At 36.2% G+C, this 18,215-nt stretch overlaps 1 pseudogene; it reads left to right on the top strand.

The window, feature by feature from the left end:
• The window catches only part of LOC149204347 (uncharacterized), a 52,554-nt pseudogene extending 37,367 nt beyond the window's left edge, over window positions 1-15,187 (top strand).
• The last annotated feature ends 3,028 nt before the right edge of the window (window positions 15,188-18,215 follow it).

Raw genomic sequence — 18,215 nt, 5'->3', positions numbered from 1 at the left:
TAATCCCTTAGTTATAAATGATAAGTTAATGACACATGAGGATCACAATAAGAAGATCAGGGAAATGGCCAGAGATCAGGTAAACACTTCATCCATGAAGGGCATACCAACAGGCAAAGTACTATACCAGACATTTGAAAACTTGTTTTACCTCCAGCATGAGTTAAAACACCTGTTTATTAATAGGCCAACTTTTTCCAAGTATATAGAGGCAGATGAAATATACAGAAAGATGCTCAATATCCAATTACCAGATGAGGAAAGATGGAAAAAACTCAATGATTTACTGTAGTAAATACACAGTAAAATATAAATTGTACAGTAAAAAGTGAAACACCAAAGTAAAAGGATATTAACAGGTCAGCAAGGTCAAGGTGTATCAGATGAAAGAGTATCAAATGAAAGGTTAAAGTAAAACAGAACATCCAGTGTGAAGACCAAACAACCAAGTAGCTTAAAGGGAAAAATATCAAAGAGCAAAGCCAGCATAACCTAAATAACAGGGGCAGCAAGCAGCAGTTCAATAGTTGTCTCTATCTTCTTGCATGAAGATATTTATTTTTCCTAGATTAGTTCTCAATGCAATTTGAGATATTTTGTAATTCCTTTTTGTATAAATACTTCACAATTCAAAGTATTATGGTGTATTATTTTACATTTGTAGAGTTATTTTGATCTTAAAACCTAAGGGTGATTGTACCACTTTCAAGTTAATAGACTAGAGCAAGTAATAAAAGCATTTCACTGCAGGATTCATGAGCTGACCTATTTGCAGTGAAGTATCTTCTTTGTTTGATCTTGTTACCTTCTTATGTGTTTCATAATCTTAAATGTGTTCTAAATTTGAATGAATTAACTGGAGATATCACTCAGAATATTTTTAAGTACATTCTGTTTTGCAAAGTTAGTCATTTACATGTTTTCCTTTGAAACCGAATTTGATAACCCTTAATTGCTCTCCCATCCCTGTTGACTTCTTTCATTCCCTACAGAGTCCAGCCTAGGGAACCCATAATTGCTCCCTGGATCTGATTTGAAACCATTTCACCATTTAGTCTTTGAGATTTGCATTAACTTATCTATCTTGCCCTGTAGACATTGTTTTTAGAACTGAATCCAGTCTTGTTTGTCTGACATTTGACCCCATAGCCCAATGGTAAAAGCCAATCATATGTTCATCTAAGTAAAGTGATCTCACCACCCAATTTCAAACCAAAACCCAAGTGCAAACAATAACTAGCCTAAAATCATCTTAACTAAAAGAAAGTTAAATTATAAAGAGAGAGCCCTCTCTGAGGATCAGGAAGGCTATGTCCTGATCTCCAAAAGTGGTTTATAGTTACCTTTGACTTTTCTTCCTTCATTAAATTCGAAAGAAATATCAGAGTGATAACAGACACAATACTTCTTCATCACAATATACCAATAAATTTCATCATTGAATTTGAACCAGTAAGTGACTTTCATAGCATTCAATTTTACAGTCCCATGACATTATAATGGTAAGCTAAGGAAAGGTATGTCTTTTGTCAATTATTTGTAGATTTGATACTTAATAAATGACAATATAATAGTATGTACACATGTCGAGACGGTTGTTATAATTAGCTAAGGAGGAGGAGTTCATCATTAAAATGATGCATGATGATTTCACCCGAACTTATTCCTCCAATCAATACACACCTCACCCTACCATAATATTACATGATTAGACCGTTTTGATATCATTACTTTTTATGATTAAACCAATGTAACCACGGCCATTAGTACCACATTATTTTATCATTATTACTTTTTCCTTTCTTATTCTTATTTTTACATCTGGAAATCAATGCGATCGTGTGGAAAGTCCTTTTGAATCAAAAGTCTCAATTAGGTAATAAGGAGGAGTAAACATTGATAATTCCAACACCATGACATTCTCCCCTGAGACAAACATATGTGTGCATTGAAGCAACGTGTAATAGGTTCCTAGCAGTGTTTAGTAGTGTGGTTGTGAGCATCTATGGGTGGAGAAGCGAGCAGACACAAACCTGACTCTGTTAATGTGTTGTTACAACATATGGAAACATTTGAAATTTTCCAAAAGGATGGATGATTGATCTATTTTGAAAAATTATAGGGTTTTAGTGAATTGGTCGCTTTAGATTTTTCCCAAGCCTTTACTTAATAACCCTTTGTGGTCAGGGAATTCAAAATTTCTGTTACAAAAGAAATTATTTCCAAAATGACAGGGATTCATAGGACAGGAGAACGGTGAATCTCAAGAAAAGTGGCCAATCCTGAAGCCAAGGCCATATTTTTACTGGAAGGAGAAGAATTGAGACCCAAGGGTAGGGGTTTTTATAGAACATCTCTTCCTCACCCTTGGGATGATGTAGCCCTCTTCATCCAAAAATTCATTACCTGTGAAGGTTGTTTTGGGATTGTTTTCAATTATCACTTCCAATTGTTGGCACACCTAAGGACGGGACGATTTATTAATCTACCTTACTAATTTTTAAAGTTATTACAACAACATGGCAGAGGTTGTGAAATGGGCGAAACATCTAGGAACTTGCCTCACCAACCATGCACTCATTAAATTTATTATTGTTCTTTCATTAAAAAAACAAGGAAGCTCATGGCATGGTTTGATAATGAGACACTATGTTGGCGCGAGTGAGGAATGTGAATAAAATGTTGAAGTAGCACCTAGTGTTGAAGCAGCATCTAGCACTGAAATAACACTTGCCACTAAAACTACTACATATTCCAAGAGAAAGACAACCTCAAATTCTAAACGAAGCATGGATGATACACCTCTTAGGACCAATCGTTGAAACCCTAAGAGATGGAGTTCCATAAAAACAACTCTGATTTCATCTTCACAAGGGAAAACGTCATGGATTTAGGAACCTGTGGAGGTGTCTAGCGATTCATTAGAAGAAAATCAAGGTGAGTGCCCAATTAAAGAGGAAGTGTTGGAGTAAGAAACTGTTGGAACAATAACTTTTCCTGAAACTGGAGCCAATGAAGTAAAGACCTCTAAAGGGACTAGGTGGGTCTTAGAAAAGATAAGGGTGGAAAAAAGGAAATTGAGAAGGCTAATTAGTGGGAGAACCCCCAAGAAAAAGATGCAAGTAGTTGTTGCACAAAAATAGACTCAGGCATCTGAAAAACAAATTGTTTAAGTTGAGTAGGAATGTGTTGATACAACTAAACTTGATATGCTTGAGGAACAACATGACAAAGAAAAGCAGGAGAAGACTACATAAGAGGGCCCCTATACATCCGAAATCTCGGATGTCACACTAAAACCTAGAGAATAACTAGAGAAATAATAGGAAAAAGAAGAATCGACAAGAGAACTAGTAACAGAAGAGCAGACATAAGAACAAGAGGTTGTTACTTCACCAGGTAAGACAGAAATTAACCCCTTCATTCAAATTGAAAACCTAAGGGAAAATGAGCAATTCAAGAAATAATTTAACTTGGTTAAAGAACAACTCCATTTCAAGAAAGAAATTGGATTAGATATGTTGGCAAAAGCTATAGAAATGACATTATCTACTTTCACAGAGAAATTTTGTAAGGTTTTCCGACAAATTCCCGATGAAGCTAAAATCATGGAAACAATTATTGTTTCAGTAGGAGTGCAAGTGGGGGAACAAGATGAATAATTTAAACCTGTTGATGGCGCTACTCTTACATAAGAACCAGCAGTCAAAGCATGGAAGAAGAAGAAAAACAATCTGCTAACCCACAAGAACTTGTTTACGATGTTGATGTTACAAAAGAACCAACAAATGGAATAGAGTGGAAAAAAAATAAAAAGATTGTTGTTCCACAAGAACCTATCGACAATGTTGTTGTTGCACAAGAACCAATAATTGATATAGAGAAGAAGGAGGAGAAAGGGAATAAGAAAGAGGATTTTTAAACAACATCTAAAATAGCTTACTCTAAATCTAAATATTTGATGAGGGTAGTAGAGAAACGAGAGAAATTAGCAGTCTTTCCCAAAGTTAAAGTCTTTTCCCTAAAGTGGCATGAGGAAGTGGCCAACAAGATTAGGAGGGATTGGGCTGAGAAAATAAGAGTTAAAAATTTTGTAAGAATCCAAAAGGAGAGGAATCAAGTAATAAAGTAGGTGAAGGAGTTGCAAGGAGAATTTTAGTTGTTATAGCAAGAGAGGGAGCTCATCTACAAGCTCATTAATGGTTTATTGTGTAGTAGGATTCCTTCTCCTTCTTACCCTTTATATTTACAAGAGAAACATTACCTCTTCCAATTAACAACCCTTAAGGAAAAGTGGACATACAAAACAAGGCAGATACAAGACGTCTTGGAAACCTTCCAAAGTGTTGATTTCTCATAACAACATTTGTTTTATGAACTGTACCTTCATGATCTCGCTTGTTTTGGAAATCAATAATTTAATTTGCTGCCCTATGTGGGAGATGTACACTCAATACCTTTGTTTCTTTTATGCAAAATCATATAGGATGGAAATTTTCTTAGATACTGTAATGACCAATGAGGGGTGGATAAAACTGTGCATTAGAGGGGAACCTAGTTCAGTCGAAATTGTTACACATAAATACAATAAAATATGGCGGTTTTTGGCCACTAAGACACTGGTAATGGATCATTGAGAATCATTTCTACGGAGACGTCATAGAAATATATAAGGGATGAGAACTGGTTCCTTGGAGTGAAGCAAGTTGACATGGGATTTGTCCCGACAAGAATTGAAGGAGGAGTGTCCCTACTGTTATCATAATTTTAAGCAAGCACTTTCCATAGTTCATTAGTATGTTGATTGTATTAAGAGGAGTGGTGCAAGTTGGATAGGACTTATTGTTAAGTTCCCTCTTGTTTGGTTTCCCACCTATCAGTATCAACATCCATAATGTATTACTGATAAGATTTGGGAAGTAGAGTTGGTCATTTCTTGAGGATACAGGGCTAGAGGTGAAGACATGGCAGGAACTTACAACCTCACACAACTTCAGTCTCAGCATGTTAGGGATTAGTGACATGAGTCTACATGAGGACATGCAAAATCTTAAGTTAAGGGGAGATGTTGGGTCACGGAATTGTAATTCAATAGTTTACTTTGAGTAGCTCGTGTGCTTTTAGTGCACCAACCCCTGCTGAGGAGGAAGTGCCCTCCTTCTTAGCAGGGATAACCGGTAAGTTAGAGTAGAATACTTAATTGCATAAATTCTTCTCAGTTATGTGATTATTGTTATTACTGTCGTTACAGTTAATTTTCTATTTAATTTCATTAATTGCAATAAGCTTTGGATGGTGTGCCAACTTGATTCCTGGACATGTCCCTCATATTAGTGTGGCGGTGAATTATTTACTTTGTTATTAAAGTTTGGATTGCACTTTCTTTTATGTGTGTGGATTGAGTGAGTGATGGTTTTCAGGAGTGTTGTGAGAGTGATTGAATGATAAAGTAGATTATTCTACAATATTTTCTCGCATTTAATTTGTGTGGAGTGTGTAACAACTTTGTTGATTGTTGGTAGTGAGTGTGCAATGAATTTCGGTTGAGATTATTTTATACTAGTCATAATTTACCTTATCATAGTATTTGCACGATAGCCTTGTAAAATTTAAGCTTATGTGGATTGATAATTAAATGTAAGAGCGGATTCGTTGATATGATTTAAAGGAACATTTTTTTCACCTGACATGTGTATGGAGAAGAGAAGCAGTTTTTGAATCAAACAAGAGGGAGTTCATCTGGTGGAGAAAAGAGCTTAGAGAGCGCAAAAGCCTAAATAGAAAAATAAAATAAACGTAGAGAAAGAGAGAGTGGGAGGAGGCAAGAGCCCTAAACCCTCTATGTGAAGGAGAGTAGCCTCGACATTCTACGAGAACCATATAGAAAAATGAATTTTACCTTAGGACATCAGACCTAGCTCGGGGTTGTCCAGCTATGAGAAACCTACAGCGTAGTTATGCATATGGTTGGGAGGAGGGTGTCTCTCCCTTCTTTAGTTTCCAACCAATTTCATTTATTCACATAATTGTACTCAATTCCCTATTAATGGAATTAGTGTTCAATACTTTATGATTTCTATGATGCTAGGCTACCGTGAATATGGCAGTGATAAATTGAATGGTAGTTTTATTGAATATGGATGAGTAATGACCTAAGTGTATGGTACAATCGCTTAAATTTTAACTATTACTTCTTTCATGAATGAATGTTGTATGGGGAGGTAACCTTTAACATATGCTACTTGTGACAAATAGATGTTTCTTGTTCATGAAATGAAATAGTACACTTCGTTGTAATGATTGTATTGTTGGGAACCACGATTATCGTTAGACCAAAACCTGCAAGTGTTAGTCAACAGTCACATCTCCAGAGACAAGGATCCATGAGAGGTAGTTATTCCTTGTCACAAAACACACGGGGAGCGTTGATTTATCCAATGTCCAACAATATCCCCCCCAACGGGAGCCATGTGTGTATCTAACTCGTGGCATACGCTCTGATACCTCTTGTTGGGAATCACGATTGTCATTAGACCAAAACCCGCAAGTCATAGTCAAGGATCACATCGCCAAAGATAAGGATCCAAGATATGTGGTTATTCCATGTCACGAAACATAGAGGGAGAAATGACTTATCCAATGTCCAACATGTATTGGCTCAAATTTTCCTGAAAGTGTCATGATTGGATTGTTGTGCATATTTGTAAGTATATAATTGTGAATTGATTGTGATGGTTCCCTAAATAAGTATAAATAATGGGTTGAATGTTGTATATGAATTATTTAATGGGATGGGATGATGAGCTAATTCAAGGTGTAATTATACACAATCATTAGTTTTTGTTTCTTATAAGGATAAATTCTATATGCAGCGATATTCTTTAATATTGTCCCCTGTAGTCAAAGGATCTTAGTTCAAGTTGTTTGGTGAAAAATTAATTTCTCTAGTTGTGTGGTTTCAAGTCTCTGGAGACATGTCATAATTGGTCCATTTGTGGCATTTATGAAATAGTTGTATATGGTGTAATAGTGGTAGTTGATTTTGTAAAGTTACCGATTCTCCAAAAATTCTCATTCTAGTTTAAAAAAAAAATGTTGTCCCCTATGGTAGTCTTAAATTATGAGATGGTACACAGTATTGAAGGTTCCTCTTCATTTAGGATATTGTTTCTTTTGGAGGTAGGTTATAATATAGGATTCATTGTGTGAAAATGTTAAAATTGGAAATGTCGGCTAATGGTAGTCCTTAAGAAGTGAGAAGAATATTTTCAGTTGGGAGAAATTGTGGGACTAGTCATTGGCCATCTTTTGCATTTTTTAGAGAAGTTCCCTAATTGATGGTAGTTTTTTGGATTCCCTCCAAGGTTGTTGAAAATTATGAGACTTTAGAAGTGTTCTCAACAATTTGTTACCCTATCGCCCACGTGGCTTTGGATTGATGGTGAATGGGTGCGTTGTTAAGGCATTCCTTGCGATAGGTCACCGGTTTAAATCCCCATGGGTACTTAGGTAGTATTAATTAGTAAAAAAAAAAAAAAATTGTTACCCTGTCGGATTTAGTTTCAAGTCATATGAAACAAGCCTCATAATCCTTTCGAGAACCTCAGCAATTTTGGGGTCAGAATATTTATCCTCAACACTTGGTCACATAGCCAATATAATCGATGACCAAGAGCTCATTCGAAAGGGGCTTAATTCTCATAGAACATGATATCGGGTGTTGGGGATACAACCATAAACTATTACTCACACACCCTAATACCAACAGAATATGACAACTCTATTTATCATTGGAAATTGGATGTTTGGGAGTTGGTATGTGACAAAATAGGGATTTCAACTACTAGAGTGTCAAAAGTTTGAGCATTGAGAAATACTTTGCAGTGCACAAAACAAAGGTTGATACTGATGAACCTGACATATTTTTCAATTAATATAAATATTCTTGTTGGTTGATATATATATATATATATATATATATATATATGCTAGGGACTCGAACAAAGAGTTATATTGATGTATATATCCTCGTGGGTTACTGCATTCGAGAAATTTTAAGGTCTAAAATTGGGTTCCTAAGGAATATTATAAAATAATAGTAGAAATAATAAAAATAAGATTAGATTACCTCATCAAGTTTTGGAGGGAAAAAAGAAAAAACTATTTTTTCAACTCGTATTTTCAACTTATCTCCCTAGGATTTTACTCAAATTTTGAGCGAGAGCACTCATAGGAAGTAGAATTTAATTTTCCATCCAAGGATTACACATGTTGCATACTTTTGATGGAACCTACCATACGAAAAATTTGAAATACATGAAAAAACGTGACTGCAATTATGCAACATGGGTACTCCTTGTATGCAAAATTAAATTTTGCATCTAATGAGTGCTCCCGCTCGAAATTTGAGTGAAATTGTAGGGAGATAATTTGAAAAGTAGTTTTTTTTATTTTTTTATACTTTTACCTTTTTACTCAGAAAAAGGTGAATCATCCCCCATGGTTGACATCATCATATTGGATGTTATTGTTTCTTATCAATTTGATTTTTGTTGTATATTTTTCTTTTGAGGCCCATTTTTTACCTCAAAATTTCTCTAATGGATTTAATAGATAGGGGAGATAGCCTGTGAGGAGATTAAGTTATGGTGGAGTACTAGGACCCCCACATTATTTGATTTTGGGAGATCACGCAATGGGTAAATCATTGAGAACTCACCAACATGTACTCCTGGTATTAACATAATTAGACAAGTCTTTTGAATATCAGCAACTATTTTACCATTTGGTGACTAAAAGGTAGTAGCGTATTAGCTATCGGGAAGGTCAAGGTGTCAAGTATCAGGAATCAATAGTTTGGAACTCTATTATTATATAGTCCTCGTGACACAAATGGACCTAGTAATGATTATGACATGTACCAAGGATACCACGTGTCATCCACATCACAGTTGACATGGCATGCCTATGTGGCAAGATGATGTGGCATGAGGAAGGTCTTGGATGCCATGTTAGTTATGTGGCATTCATGTAGAGATGATGTGGTGCTAACATGGAGATGATGTGTCATTGATGTGGAATTGACATGTTGTTTACCTTGCATTGGCATGGCGTGCCTACATGTCCAAATTAAATGATAAGGTGACAAGGATCGGTGTACACAGTGGCACTAAGGTGGTGGCTAGGTGGTGCTTGGACTATAGTGAGGTGGATGTTGGGGTGTTGGGATGTTGGGATATTATCATGTTAAGCTATCAACTTATTGGATGTTAGGTGTTAGGCATTAGTTATTTTTGGAGTGAAGTGTACTAGGTGTCCTAATGGCTGGGGGAGTCAATAAATGGATCTTTCAAGTCATGTTTCCTCCAGGGTCTTTCATCCAACCACATGAGTGCTAGTTGTAGGTATACCTACAACTCTCTTTTCAGTGGCCCTATATCAACTTATCCATATGTTGTTCAAAAGTAAAAAAATGAACATCAAATCAAAGTTACCTTTTGTGATGGCCTTTCATCATGACATCTTGCTTGCCTACAACATCCTACACATTCATAAACACATCTCCAAGACTTCATATGTCAAGGGTCTCCTTTCTTTACAGACCTTATCATGGTCTTCTTCTCTATGGAGATGTCATGATTAATTATTCTAGTCATCGGATGTTGACTTCCTGTGACCGTAGTTGCATCTTTCACGATCTCTTCTTTCTTTCTTCACATATTTCTTCCCAGGAAATTTCCATACATAGTTCCTTCATATTTTTCAACTACCTCATATTCCATATGAGGACATATTATGTTGATTTCATCTTATCAATATGTGAACCATGCCTTCATGCATATTTTCAAAAGAAGAGATCCTTGATCATGCTCACAAGTTATAGCATTTACCCATGATATCTGCAACTATATGATGACATGACTTAATCTATCAAATATATACATACCTCTTTTCTCCTTTTGGTCATCTAGACTTCCTTCAGTAACTTCCTTTCCCTGATTGAGAGTACTTCAATCATCTTGACTTGCTTCACTCTTTTATTGTCATACCATCATACTTCTAAACAATGTATCCCACAGAAGGTGGAATGATCAACGAGACACTTACTTCTTCCAAGTATAGGTGAACCTTCTAGTGAATATTCCAACAAAGGATCTTGATTATCCTCATCTGGAAAATTCTCCTTTCTCATGATGATGATGTATGATGAATTCCTTTTGTCATGGTAGATGAATTTTTTTCAATCATATGTACTATATATGATTTCATTTAGGTTTCCAAGAGATACTTCCTTTATATGATAACTGCTACATCTATGTAGACTTCTAATTTAGTTATTCTTTCAAGCTTCTCTAATGATGTCAAGAGCTCTTTCTTCTAACAGTATGCTTCTATTATGATTTCATCCTCTAATAATAATCATCTCATCATAATACTTCTCATCTTGACTACCATGGTGGATATATTTTCACCTCCTACTTCTCCTTGATACGCATTAGAGAAACCCTAATAAAGAATATCTATCCCTTTGGATTTATTCTCATCAGGTTCTTCCACTTCTTCACTGATGTGAGCTTCATTTCTTTATTTCCTCTTGTTTTCCTTCTTGAAATTCAAACAATAGGGCTTATAGTTCCCATCTTCATGACAACCATAACATTGGATTTTCGACATATCCTTCTTGTTCTTTTTCTGAGGACCAAACCTTCGAAATTTACCTTTCTTCTTAATCATGGCAGCAAATACTTGTGCTTGCTCATTTGATCCCATATCACTTTTTGCCTTCAGCATGGTTTCTTCAACTTTACATGATGACCAAAGTTCATTGAATTGGGTAGCTTTCTTCTTTCCATAGATGCTTGATGTAAAGTTGTCCCATTCCTCGGGTAGTGCATCGAGCACTGTGGTGGTCATTTATTTATCAGACATTATTTCTCTCAACTCTTGTAATTGGTCTCTTATTTCTGATACCCTCATAAAATATGAGGTTATTCCATCTTCCTTTGATATATTCATCTTGTAGAGTTCTTGTCTTAATGATATGGCTTCTCTAGTAGTACTTAGGGAGAACAATTCTACTAACTTATTGTATATTTCTTTTGATATCTCCAACTTTGATACATAGGTTATGAGGGAATCCTTGAAGGATTCAATGAGAATCCTTTGAGCCCTTACTTCCCCATTCATGTAATTTTCTAGAGCTTGAGATTATTCCTTTGGAGGCTTAGTAATGGATCCATTAACATGTTCAACGACTTCATTTTCTATGAGGATCGAATCTATCCTCTTCTTCCATGCAAGAAAGTTTGATGACCCAACCAATTTGTTGTTTTCCTTGCAAAGTGAATTCATTTTGATAGCATATTTAGTCATAAATACAAAGGTAATTACTTGTCAAGTGAATATTCTCCTTGATGACAATATCTTCAACTTGATGCCTTCTTGATTTTGATGATGGTGTTGATAATAGAATATGTCTTCTTGATGAAGATGTCTTCCTTCAAAAGTGATCCTTCAAAGAGAGGGAGATCACCTTGATTCCTTGATGATGATGAATTTTCCTCTTCTTGTTTCCCTTGAATGTAGAGACTTCAATATGCTTCAATGTGTAGTCCTTCTAGGTAGGGACCTTGAGATCTTATTTGATGATGACGTGCGAGCTTCCCAATAATGCTTCAAGTGAGAAACCCTTCTTTTGATGGGCTAGGGTTTTGAGGTCTTCTTTGCTTGTACTCAGTCCTTGTGAATGTCTTCTTAATGGTACGATGTCAATGTTTTGATCTTTCTTGATACTCCTTTTGATATTCCTTCTAGTGATTCATCCTTTGAGTGCCCTTATTTTAGCTACCTTTCCTTGTCTTGTCACCTTAGCTCTAAAACCATGTTGATAAATCTAGGGGAAGCTAGATTATGTGATTTATCTTACTTTGATAACAACTTGTGATGTATTTTTGCTTATCTTGATTAGATTCTTTTTCACCTTAATTATTATTGTGTTATTTTCATCAAATAGCTACCAAACCATAAAGAGTAGTGAGACAAAAGGACATAAGATATAGGCGATCATCCAAGGAACAAAACCTATCCACTTGAGAGGAAAACCCACAAGAAGTATTCTCTTCTTATAGAAAATTCAATTGATGAATTCCAAAACCTATGACCACTGACCAATACCCTCCAAGACCAAGTCCCTTGACGATATTTCCTTCTATCATTTCCTTAGCAGCTATTGCAATTTCGACCTCCAACAAATTATTCTACCCAACAAATTCTTCTCCAACTTCGACCAACTGATTCTACTGCAACTTCAACCTCTCTAGCAGATTCATAGTTTCAACCTTTCACAACTTTGACCTAGATGCATCTTCACAACTTTGATGCAACTTCACAGCTTCGATGCAGCTTTACATCTTCAATGTAGATTCACAACTTCGTTGCAGCTTCAGAATTTCATCTTGCCTGGTAACTGTAGAAACCCTAACAAAAGAGAGAGAGAGAGGGAGAGGCCAAAAACTTCGATCTTCTTCTTCTTCTTCTTCTTTGTCGTTTTCCAGCTTCTTATTGAGGAGATCAAACTTTCTTGAGAGTGTGTCCAAATGATCTCGAGTTCCTTCTTATTTACAGTCTTTTGAGGGGTACGAATTGATATCTTTAGGACAACTTGTCCCTTCATGTAGGCCGACTTGATCTTTGCACCATGACAAGGTCTTGGAGGGTCCTTTGACTTTCTTTTGACTCAAATAAATTTTCTTTAGAATATGTAACATGCCCAAAAGGGGTCTTTTATACATGACAATGACTCAATTGACTTGTACAATCAATGACAAGCCCTAGAAGCACTCGATGGGTGCTTGACCTAAAAATAAATTCCCCTCGAAAATGAAACCCATGCCTCAAGAATGACGATAATAAATTTGTTTCTTCTCTTTTCATTAAATACATAAAATCATGATTACATATGGCATTATGAAGACCGAACCTAGTTACATATTTCAACATCCCCCTTGTGGGGTTTTTCCCTGGTCTTTAACCAAATCAGTGTCTCTTGTTGATGTTGTTGATTGTCTCCTATTGTCATTACATTGTTGTTCTATCTTCATTTACTATTGATTGATGAAAGAATTAATTTCTATTAAAAATATTGCTAATTGAATTGGGATAAAGTAATTGAAACAGATTAGAATAATGGTAAAATTAACAAGGTCCACCCACTTGTTGGTGTCATATCGGGTCAGACTCCCAACTGTGGTGAGTCATGTACTCTCTCTACACACCCGAAGGCATAAGAGTGCAAAACTATTGTTGAGATCTCATGGAATTTTACAAATTATCCACGACTGTCTTAATCAATCAATCATTAAATTGGATATTTTTCCTCTTCTCATTGTCCTTATGTTGTTATCCAGTTCACGAAGAATGTTTGCAAACTCTCTGTCGATGTCAATGCATGACATTTTCAAATTTTCTCTCACAACAAGTGAATCTTGATTAAGCAATAGCATCTCAAATAATTATATAAAAGAAAATAATTAGTATATGAAAATGTGTCAAGAGTATATTGGGATTTCAACCAATACATGGATCTTGGATTTTAACAATCCATTTAAAGCCTCCACATAGTAGGCACATTGTCTGGTTGTGCTTCCAACTTTTACGTAAAGGTTCCATGGATATCAGAAGAAGAAGCGTTCATGGGGTGGTTCCCAACTAGAGAAATCCACCTGCAAGATCCACATAATTGTTTTATTGTTAACAAATATCCAAGTTTATATAAACAAAAACGATAAAATAAACTTGTGTATTATGATATTTACTAGTGTCTCTTCGATGGCTTTTGAGTTCATAAAACAATTATAGCCTCTTGGGACCTCGCCATCATCTGATTCCTGGTAATCTTTCAACTCCACAAAGTACTTTTGGATTTGAACCCATGTGCCCAGAGACTTGGGGAATGACCTAGCTATCTCACCACAAGTTTTAGTTATGCAATTCGTCGACCCACTTGTGGTGGATCAAGTATTATGCAAGTTGTTGTAAGCAACAAAACCATTAAACTAAAGTTGCTACCTTTCTTGTTCCATGATGGATGCATGTTGTAAACATTCAAATCATAAAGTGGTTTTTATTATTGTTCTAATCGACATCGGGTTCTAATGGAAATATTACTTTGACCCGATAAGATTCATCTCGATATGACTACTCCTAATATAACGCGCCCTTTTCACAACATTTATTGGCAACTCTTCTATCACCTACAATAGAGAGACTCTTATAGTGATTATCAAGTCCCAACAGACATAGGGGTATCAACCCATAGATTGAATTGGATGGAAGAATGCAATGAGGATAATATGATTTGAACCATATATTATTCATTACAACTTCTCCAACATCAGACTGGGGTAGGTGAAATTGCAACCCAGTATAGCGTTGAACCCGATATGTCGATATTGGAACTAGCAATCAACGACAATTCTCTTGTACCCGTCAATTGACACACACTATAGAAAAATCATTGGTTTGCAATGTTTAAATATCTTTCTTTGCAGGGGCTTCATCCTCTATTCTCTCATAAACTATAAGAATTTTCTATGCAAATACCAGATATAATAATCACCACTATGGGCAAGCTTTCAATTAGGGGAGTAGTTGGTTCACTTGTAGATTTATGGGTCAAATATGAGACTAACTTGAAATGTCAAATAGATAAGGTGCTAAGGATGACACAAAAAATACCACTATTGAGTCTTATTGCAAGCGTAGTTAATGTAGTGGCAGCTCCTTTTACCAACATGCTCTGTAAGTGGATGCTTATACATAGTGAAGCTAAAGTGAAGGAAGTTTTCTCAAACGATAATGCTACTAGAGTTGTTATGTAGGATGCCCTTGATGGCACTGAACATGGTTCTATTGATTATCATATATTCCTAGGGAAATAGGAACCTTTTGTGGAAATCAGTGATGCCAATTACATCAAAGGATGCCCAGAATTTTAATAAAGCAAGAAGACGAGAAGACATCTCAGGAGGTGAATGAAACAAAAGGTATGCTAGCAGCAATCAAGGTTTCAGATTCAGGTACATCTACCAACCCAATTCTTGAACTGATTGATACCAACTGGCATATGAAACCATCCATGATTTCTCTAAAAGTTGGGCTATCTCTCAAGGAGAAATCAAGCAAGTAGAACAATCTTATCGACTTTGTCTAGAATTCCAATGTTATTTAGAGAACCCATAATTTTGTATATATTCATTGAGTTGCAGGTGTTTAAAAGGACTTTTGCTGAAAATATTTGCATGCTCATCCAGGTGATTTTACAATACTAAACTTCTCTAAGTAAAATTGTATGCTTATTATGCATGCCTAATATTACTTCCAAATAAAAGGCTGGAGCACAAATGGCGCTTTTCTGGCACAAATATTATGGTTAAATATATGGAGCATTATTTTAATGTGTTGGTTCATCCAAAGACACTACCAACCTTTTTCTAAATATATAAGGATAAAGTTCATGATAGTATGGTTTGGGACAAATATTATTCTACTTAAATATATGTAACATCATTTTTCAATATTATGCAAATTGCACTACTAATTGTTTTAGAGATCTAATTTTTATATTCTTATTTCTTTAAAGTCCTTTTCCCTTAGAACTTGGATGGTGGTAGTATAGAGAGAACTAAAATTTCCATTGATTTGTGACTTTTATGTTGAAGTCTTTATTCTTTGTTTGAAAATCAAGGTCTTCCAGTTTTCCCTATCTTCCTCAATCTTTTCCTTCTCATGTGGTCGAAACTACAAGGCTTTTAATTTTGCTTCTCTTATCTTCAAGTTTTTCTTATTCTCGGTAGAGGTTTTGATTCCAAGGCGTTGATTAATCATTTATTTATTTATTGTCTCATCTTCAAGCTTTTCTTATTATCCCTGCTGCGAGGCAGTGGATGTTGCAATGAGTTTTTGGTTAAACCCATATTAGTTTGGGTTGACCAAAAAAAATTGCAAAAAATTCTATATGGTTTTTTAAAAATAATCTAATTTATTTATATTCAATTTGATTGGTTATGAGATTGAACATGTTATTGCCCTTTGCCTCTATTAATGTGCCCATTACCTCTATTAATTAATCAAAATTACATAGATCACATTAAGGTATAGGATGGGCATTTATGATACAATTTGTTTTGGGAAGGTGATAAAATTATTGCTAATGAGTATAATAATTTTATATTCCTATTTATAAAAATGGCTAATGATTAATATAATCTAATAAAAAATATATTATTTAAAATTACATATATAATTTAAAATGATTATTTAAAATCACATATATATTTTAAAAATATTTATTAATGGTATGTGAGAGATATATTTTTATTGTTACATTATATTTTTAAGGAGTAGAGGTCACTTAGGTTTTTGTGCTAACTTAACCATATATGATAGATTTTACACTATTCAAAATAATAAGATGTTTGTAATACGAATAAATATAAAATTTCTCATATTCACAAACCAAGGTATAATAGAAATTTATGATAGGACCTCTATACCTAGGTCTAATTACGCCGTAAGGCGTTTCCCTCTTAAATGAACTCCCCAACCTACTGTCGTGTCAAAATATGTGCCATTCGATTTTGTTGTTAGACGATTGGGTAATCATTAGCCGTTGATTTGAATTAAGCAATGCCAGGCGCGACGGTCCATACGAACCATCAACCGTCTTAACAGGCAGATTTGACGTATCAAGCAAGACCTTTCAAGTTTCAAGTAGCAGGTGGTGTTTTAGTGGCATGCATTTCCTTCCAAACAGAAGCCACGTTGGCCAGCGCGTTGTATGAACTCCCTCCCTCCGCCATTGAAAACCGGGCCTTCCCCATCAATTCTGTCATCCCCTTCTTCATTTCCATTTCCCCCTCTCGTTCCATTAATTCCCTCGCCACTCTTTCCACTTCCTTTCTCTTCACCAATCCATCTGCTCCCTTCTGCGCTTCAATGCCCACCTTCATCTCCTTCACGAGAAGGAAGGCATTCATTCTCTATTCAGCAAAGAGAGGCCAAGCAATCATTGGCACTCCATGTAAGATGCTTTCGATCGTTGAATTTCAACCGCAATGAGAAAGGAAACCGCCTGTGGATGGATGAGAGAGGACAGCAATCTGAGGCGCCCATGAATCCACCACAAATCCACGGTCCTGGGTTCGAATCTCGAAACCCTCAGGTAGAACCTCCCTCATGTCTGCTTCGGTAATCATCGTGGATTCAGTTGGAGGAGGAGGCTCCTTACGCAACACCCAAAGGAACCGCTGCCCGCTTGCTTCTAGCCCCAAAGCTAGTTCTCGAATCTGATTCTCCGACAGGGTGTCGCAGCTCCTGAAACAAACGAACAGAACTGACGAGGTGGGCTGGCAGTCTAGCCATTTGAGGCAGCCCTCCTTCTCAAACTTCTCTTCAGATTCCGACAGAGGTGAAGCTATTAGCGGCCCAACGGGATAAATGGAAGGGGTCATTTCAACAGCGCTCGGAACCTTTCCTTCCTTTAGAGCTTTTATTTGTTCTGGTTCCATTTCTTGGCATGTATTTATCAGAATTCCACAAGCTTCCTGAAGCCGAAGGGAATGCTGAATGAACCAATTGAATGAAATATCAGATCTGTCTAGAAGAGGGTCTGGCAAATCTATTCCGGGAATCGGCGGAAGGCCCAGCACTTCAATCGGGAAATCCACATCTTTGAAGGAAATTTCAATGTTGTGGACAAGTGTTGGAAGGTAGAGCATGATGCAGAGGAGAGAAGCCCCAGAAGTGGAGAATATGTAGCAAGGTATTTCCAGTTTGGAGGTGACATCCAACATGGGTGTACCGAAAAAATCGATTATGAAAGCGCAGATAGGAAATGAAAAGGATGTGAGAGCATCTTGCACTAATATTTTAGCTTTCTCCAATAGTAAGGGCATGCGTACAAAAATGTTCATCTCGGCATGATCCCCTTCGACCTGAACATCAGGGAGCTCTATGAAGCGGATCATGTCCCCTGACGAAGACGACAGGGTGTGGTGAGGAGAGCCGTCCATCCATTTGGCGGTGAAGAAGGTGACAGAAAAGCCATGGTACATAGTCAGTCGCTTTGCAAGCTGAGTAGTGGGATGTGATGGCCCGACCCAAACCCAGGGAATATTACGACATGAGGCTTTTGGCTCTGCTCTTGCGACTCCATG

This window comes from Pinus tabuliformis, chromosome 1_2 (genome assembly GCF_031772625.1).
Source record: "Pinus tabuliformis cultivar Carrire ecotype Pingquan chromosome 1_2, CPIR1, whole genome shotgun sequence".
Classification (NCBI taxonomy): domain Eukaryota; kingdom Viridiplantae; phylum Streptophyta; class Pinopsida; order Pinales; family Pinaceae; genus Pinus; species Pinus tabuliformis.
This window is presented reverse-complemented; position numbering and strand designations above follow the sequence as displayed.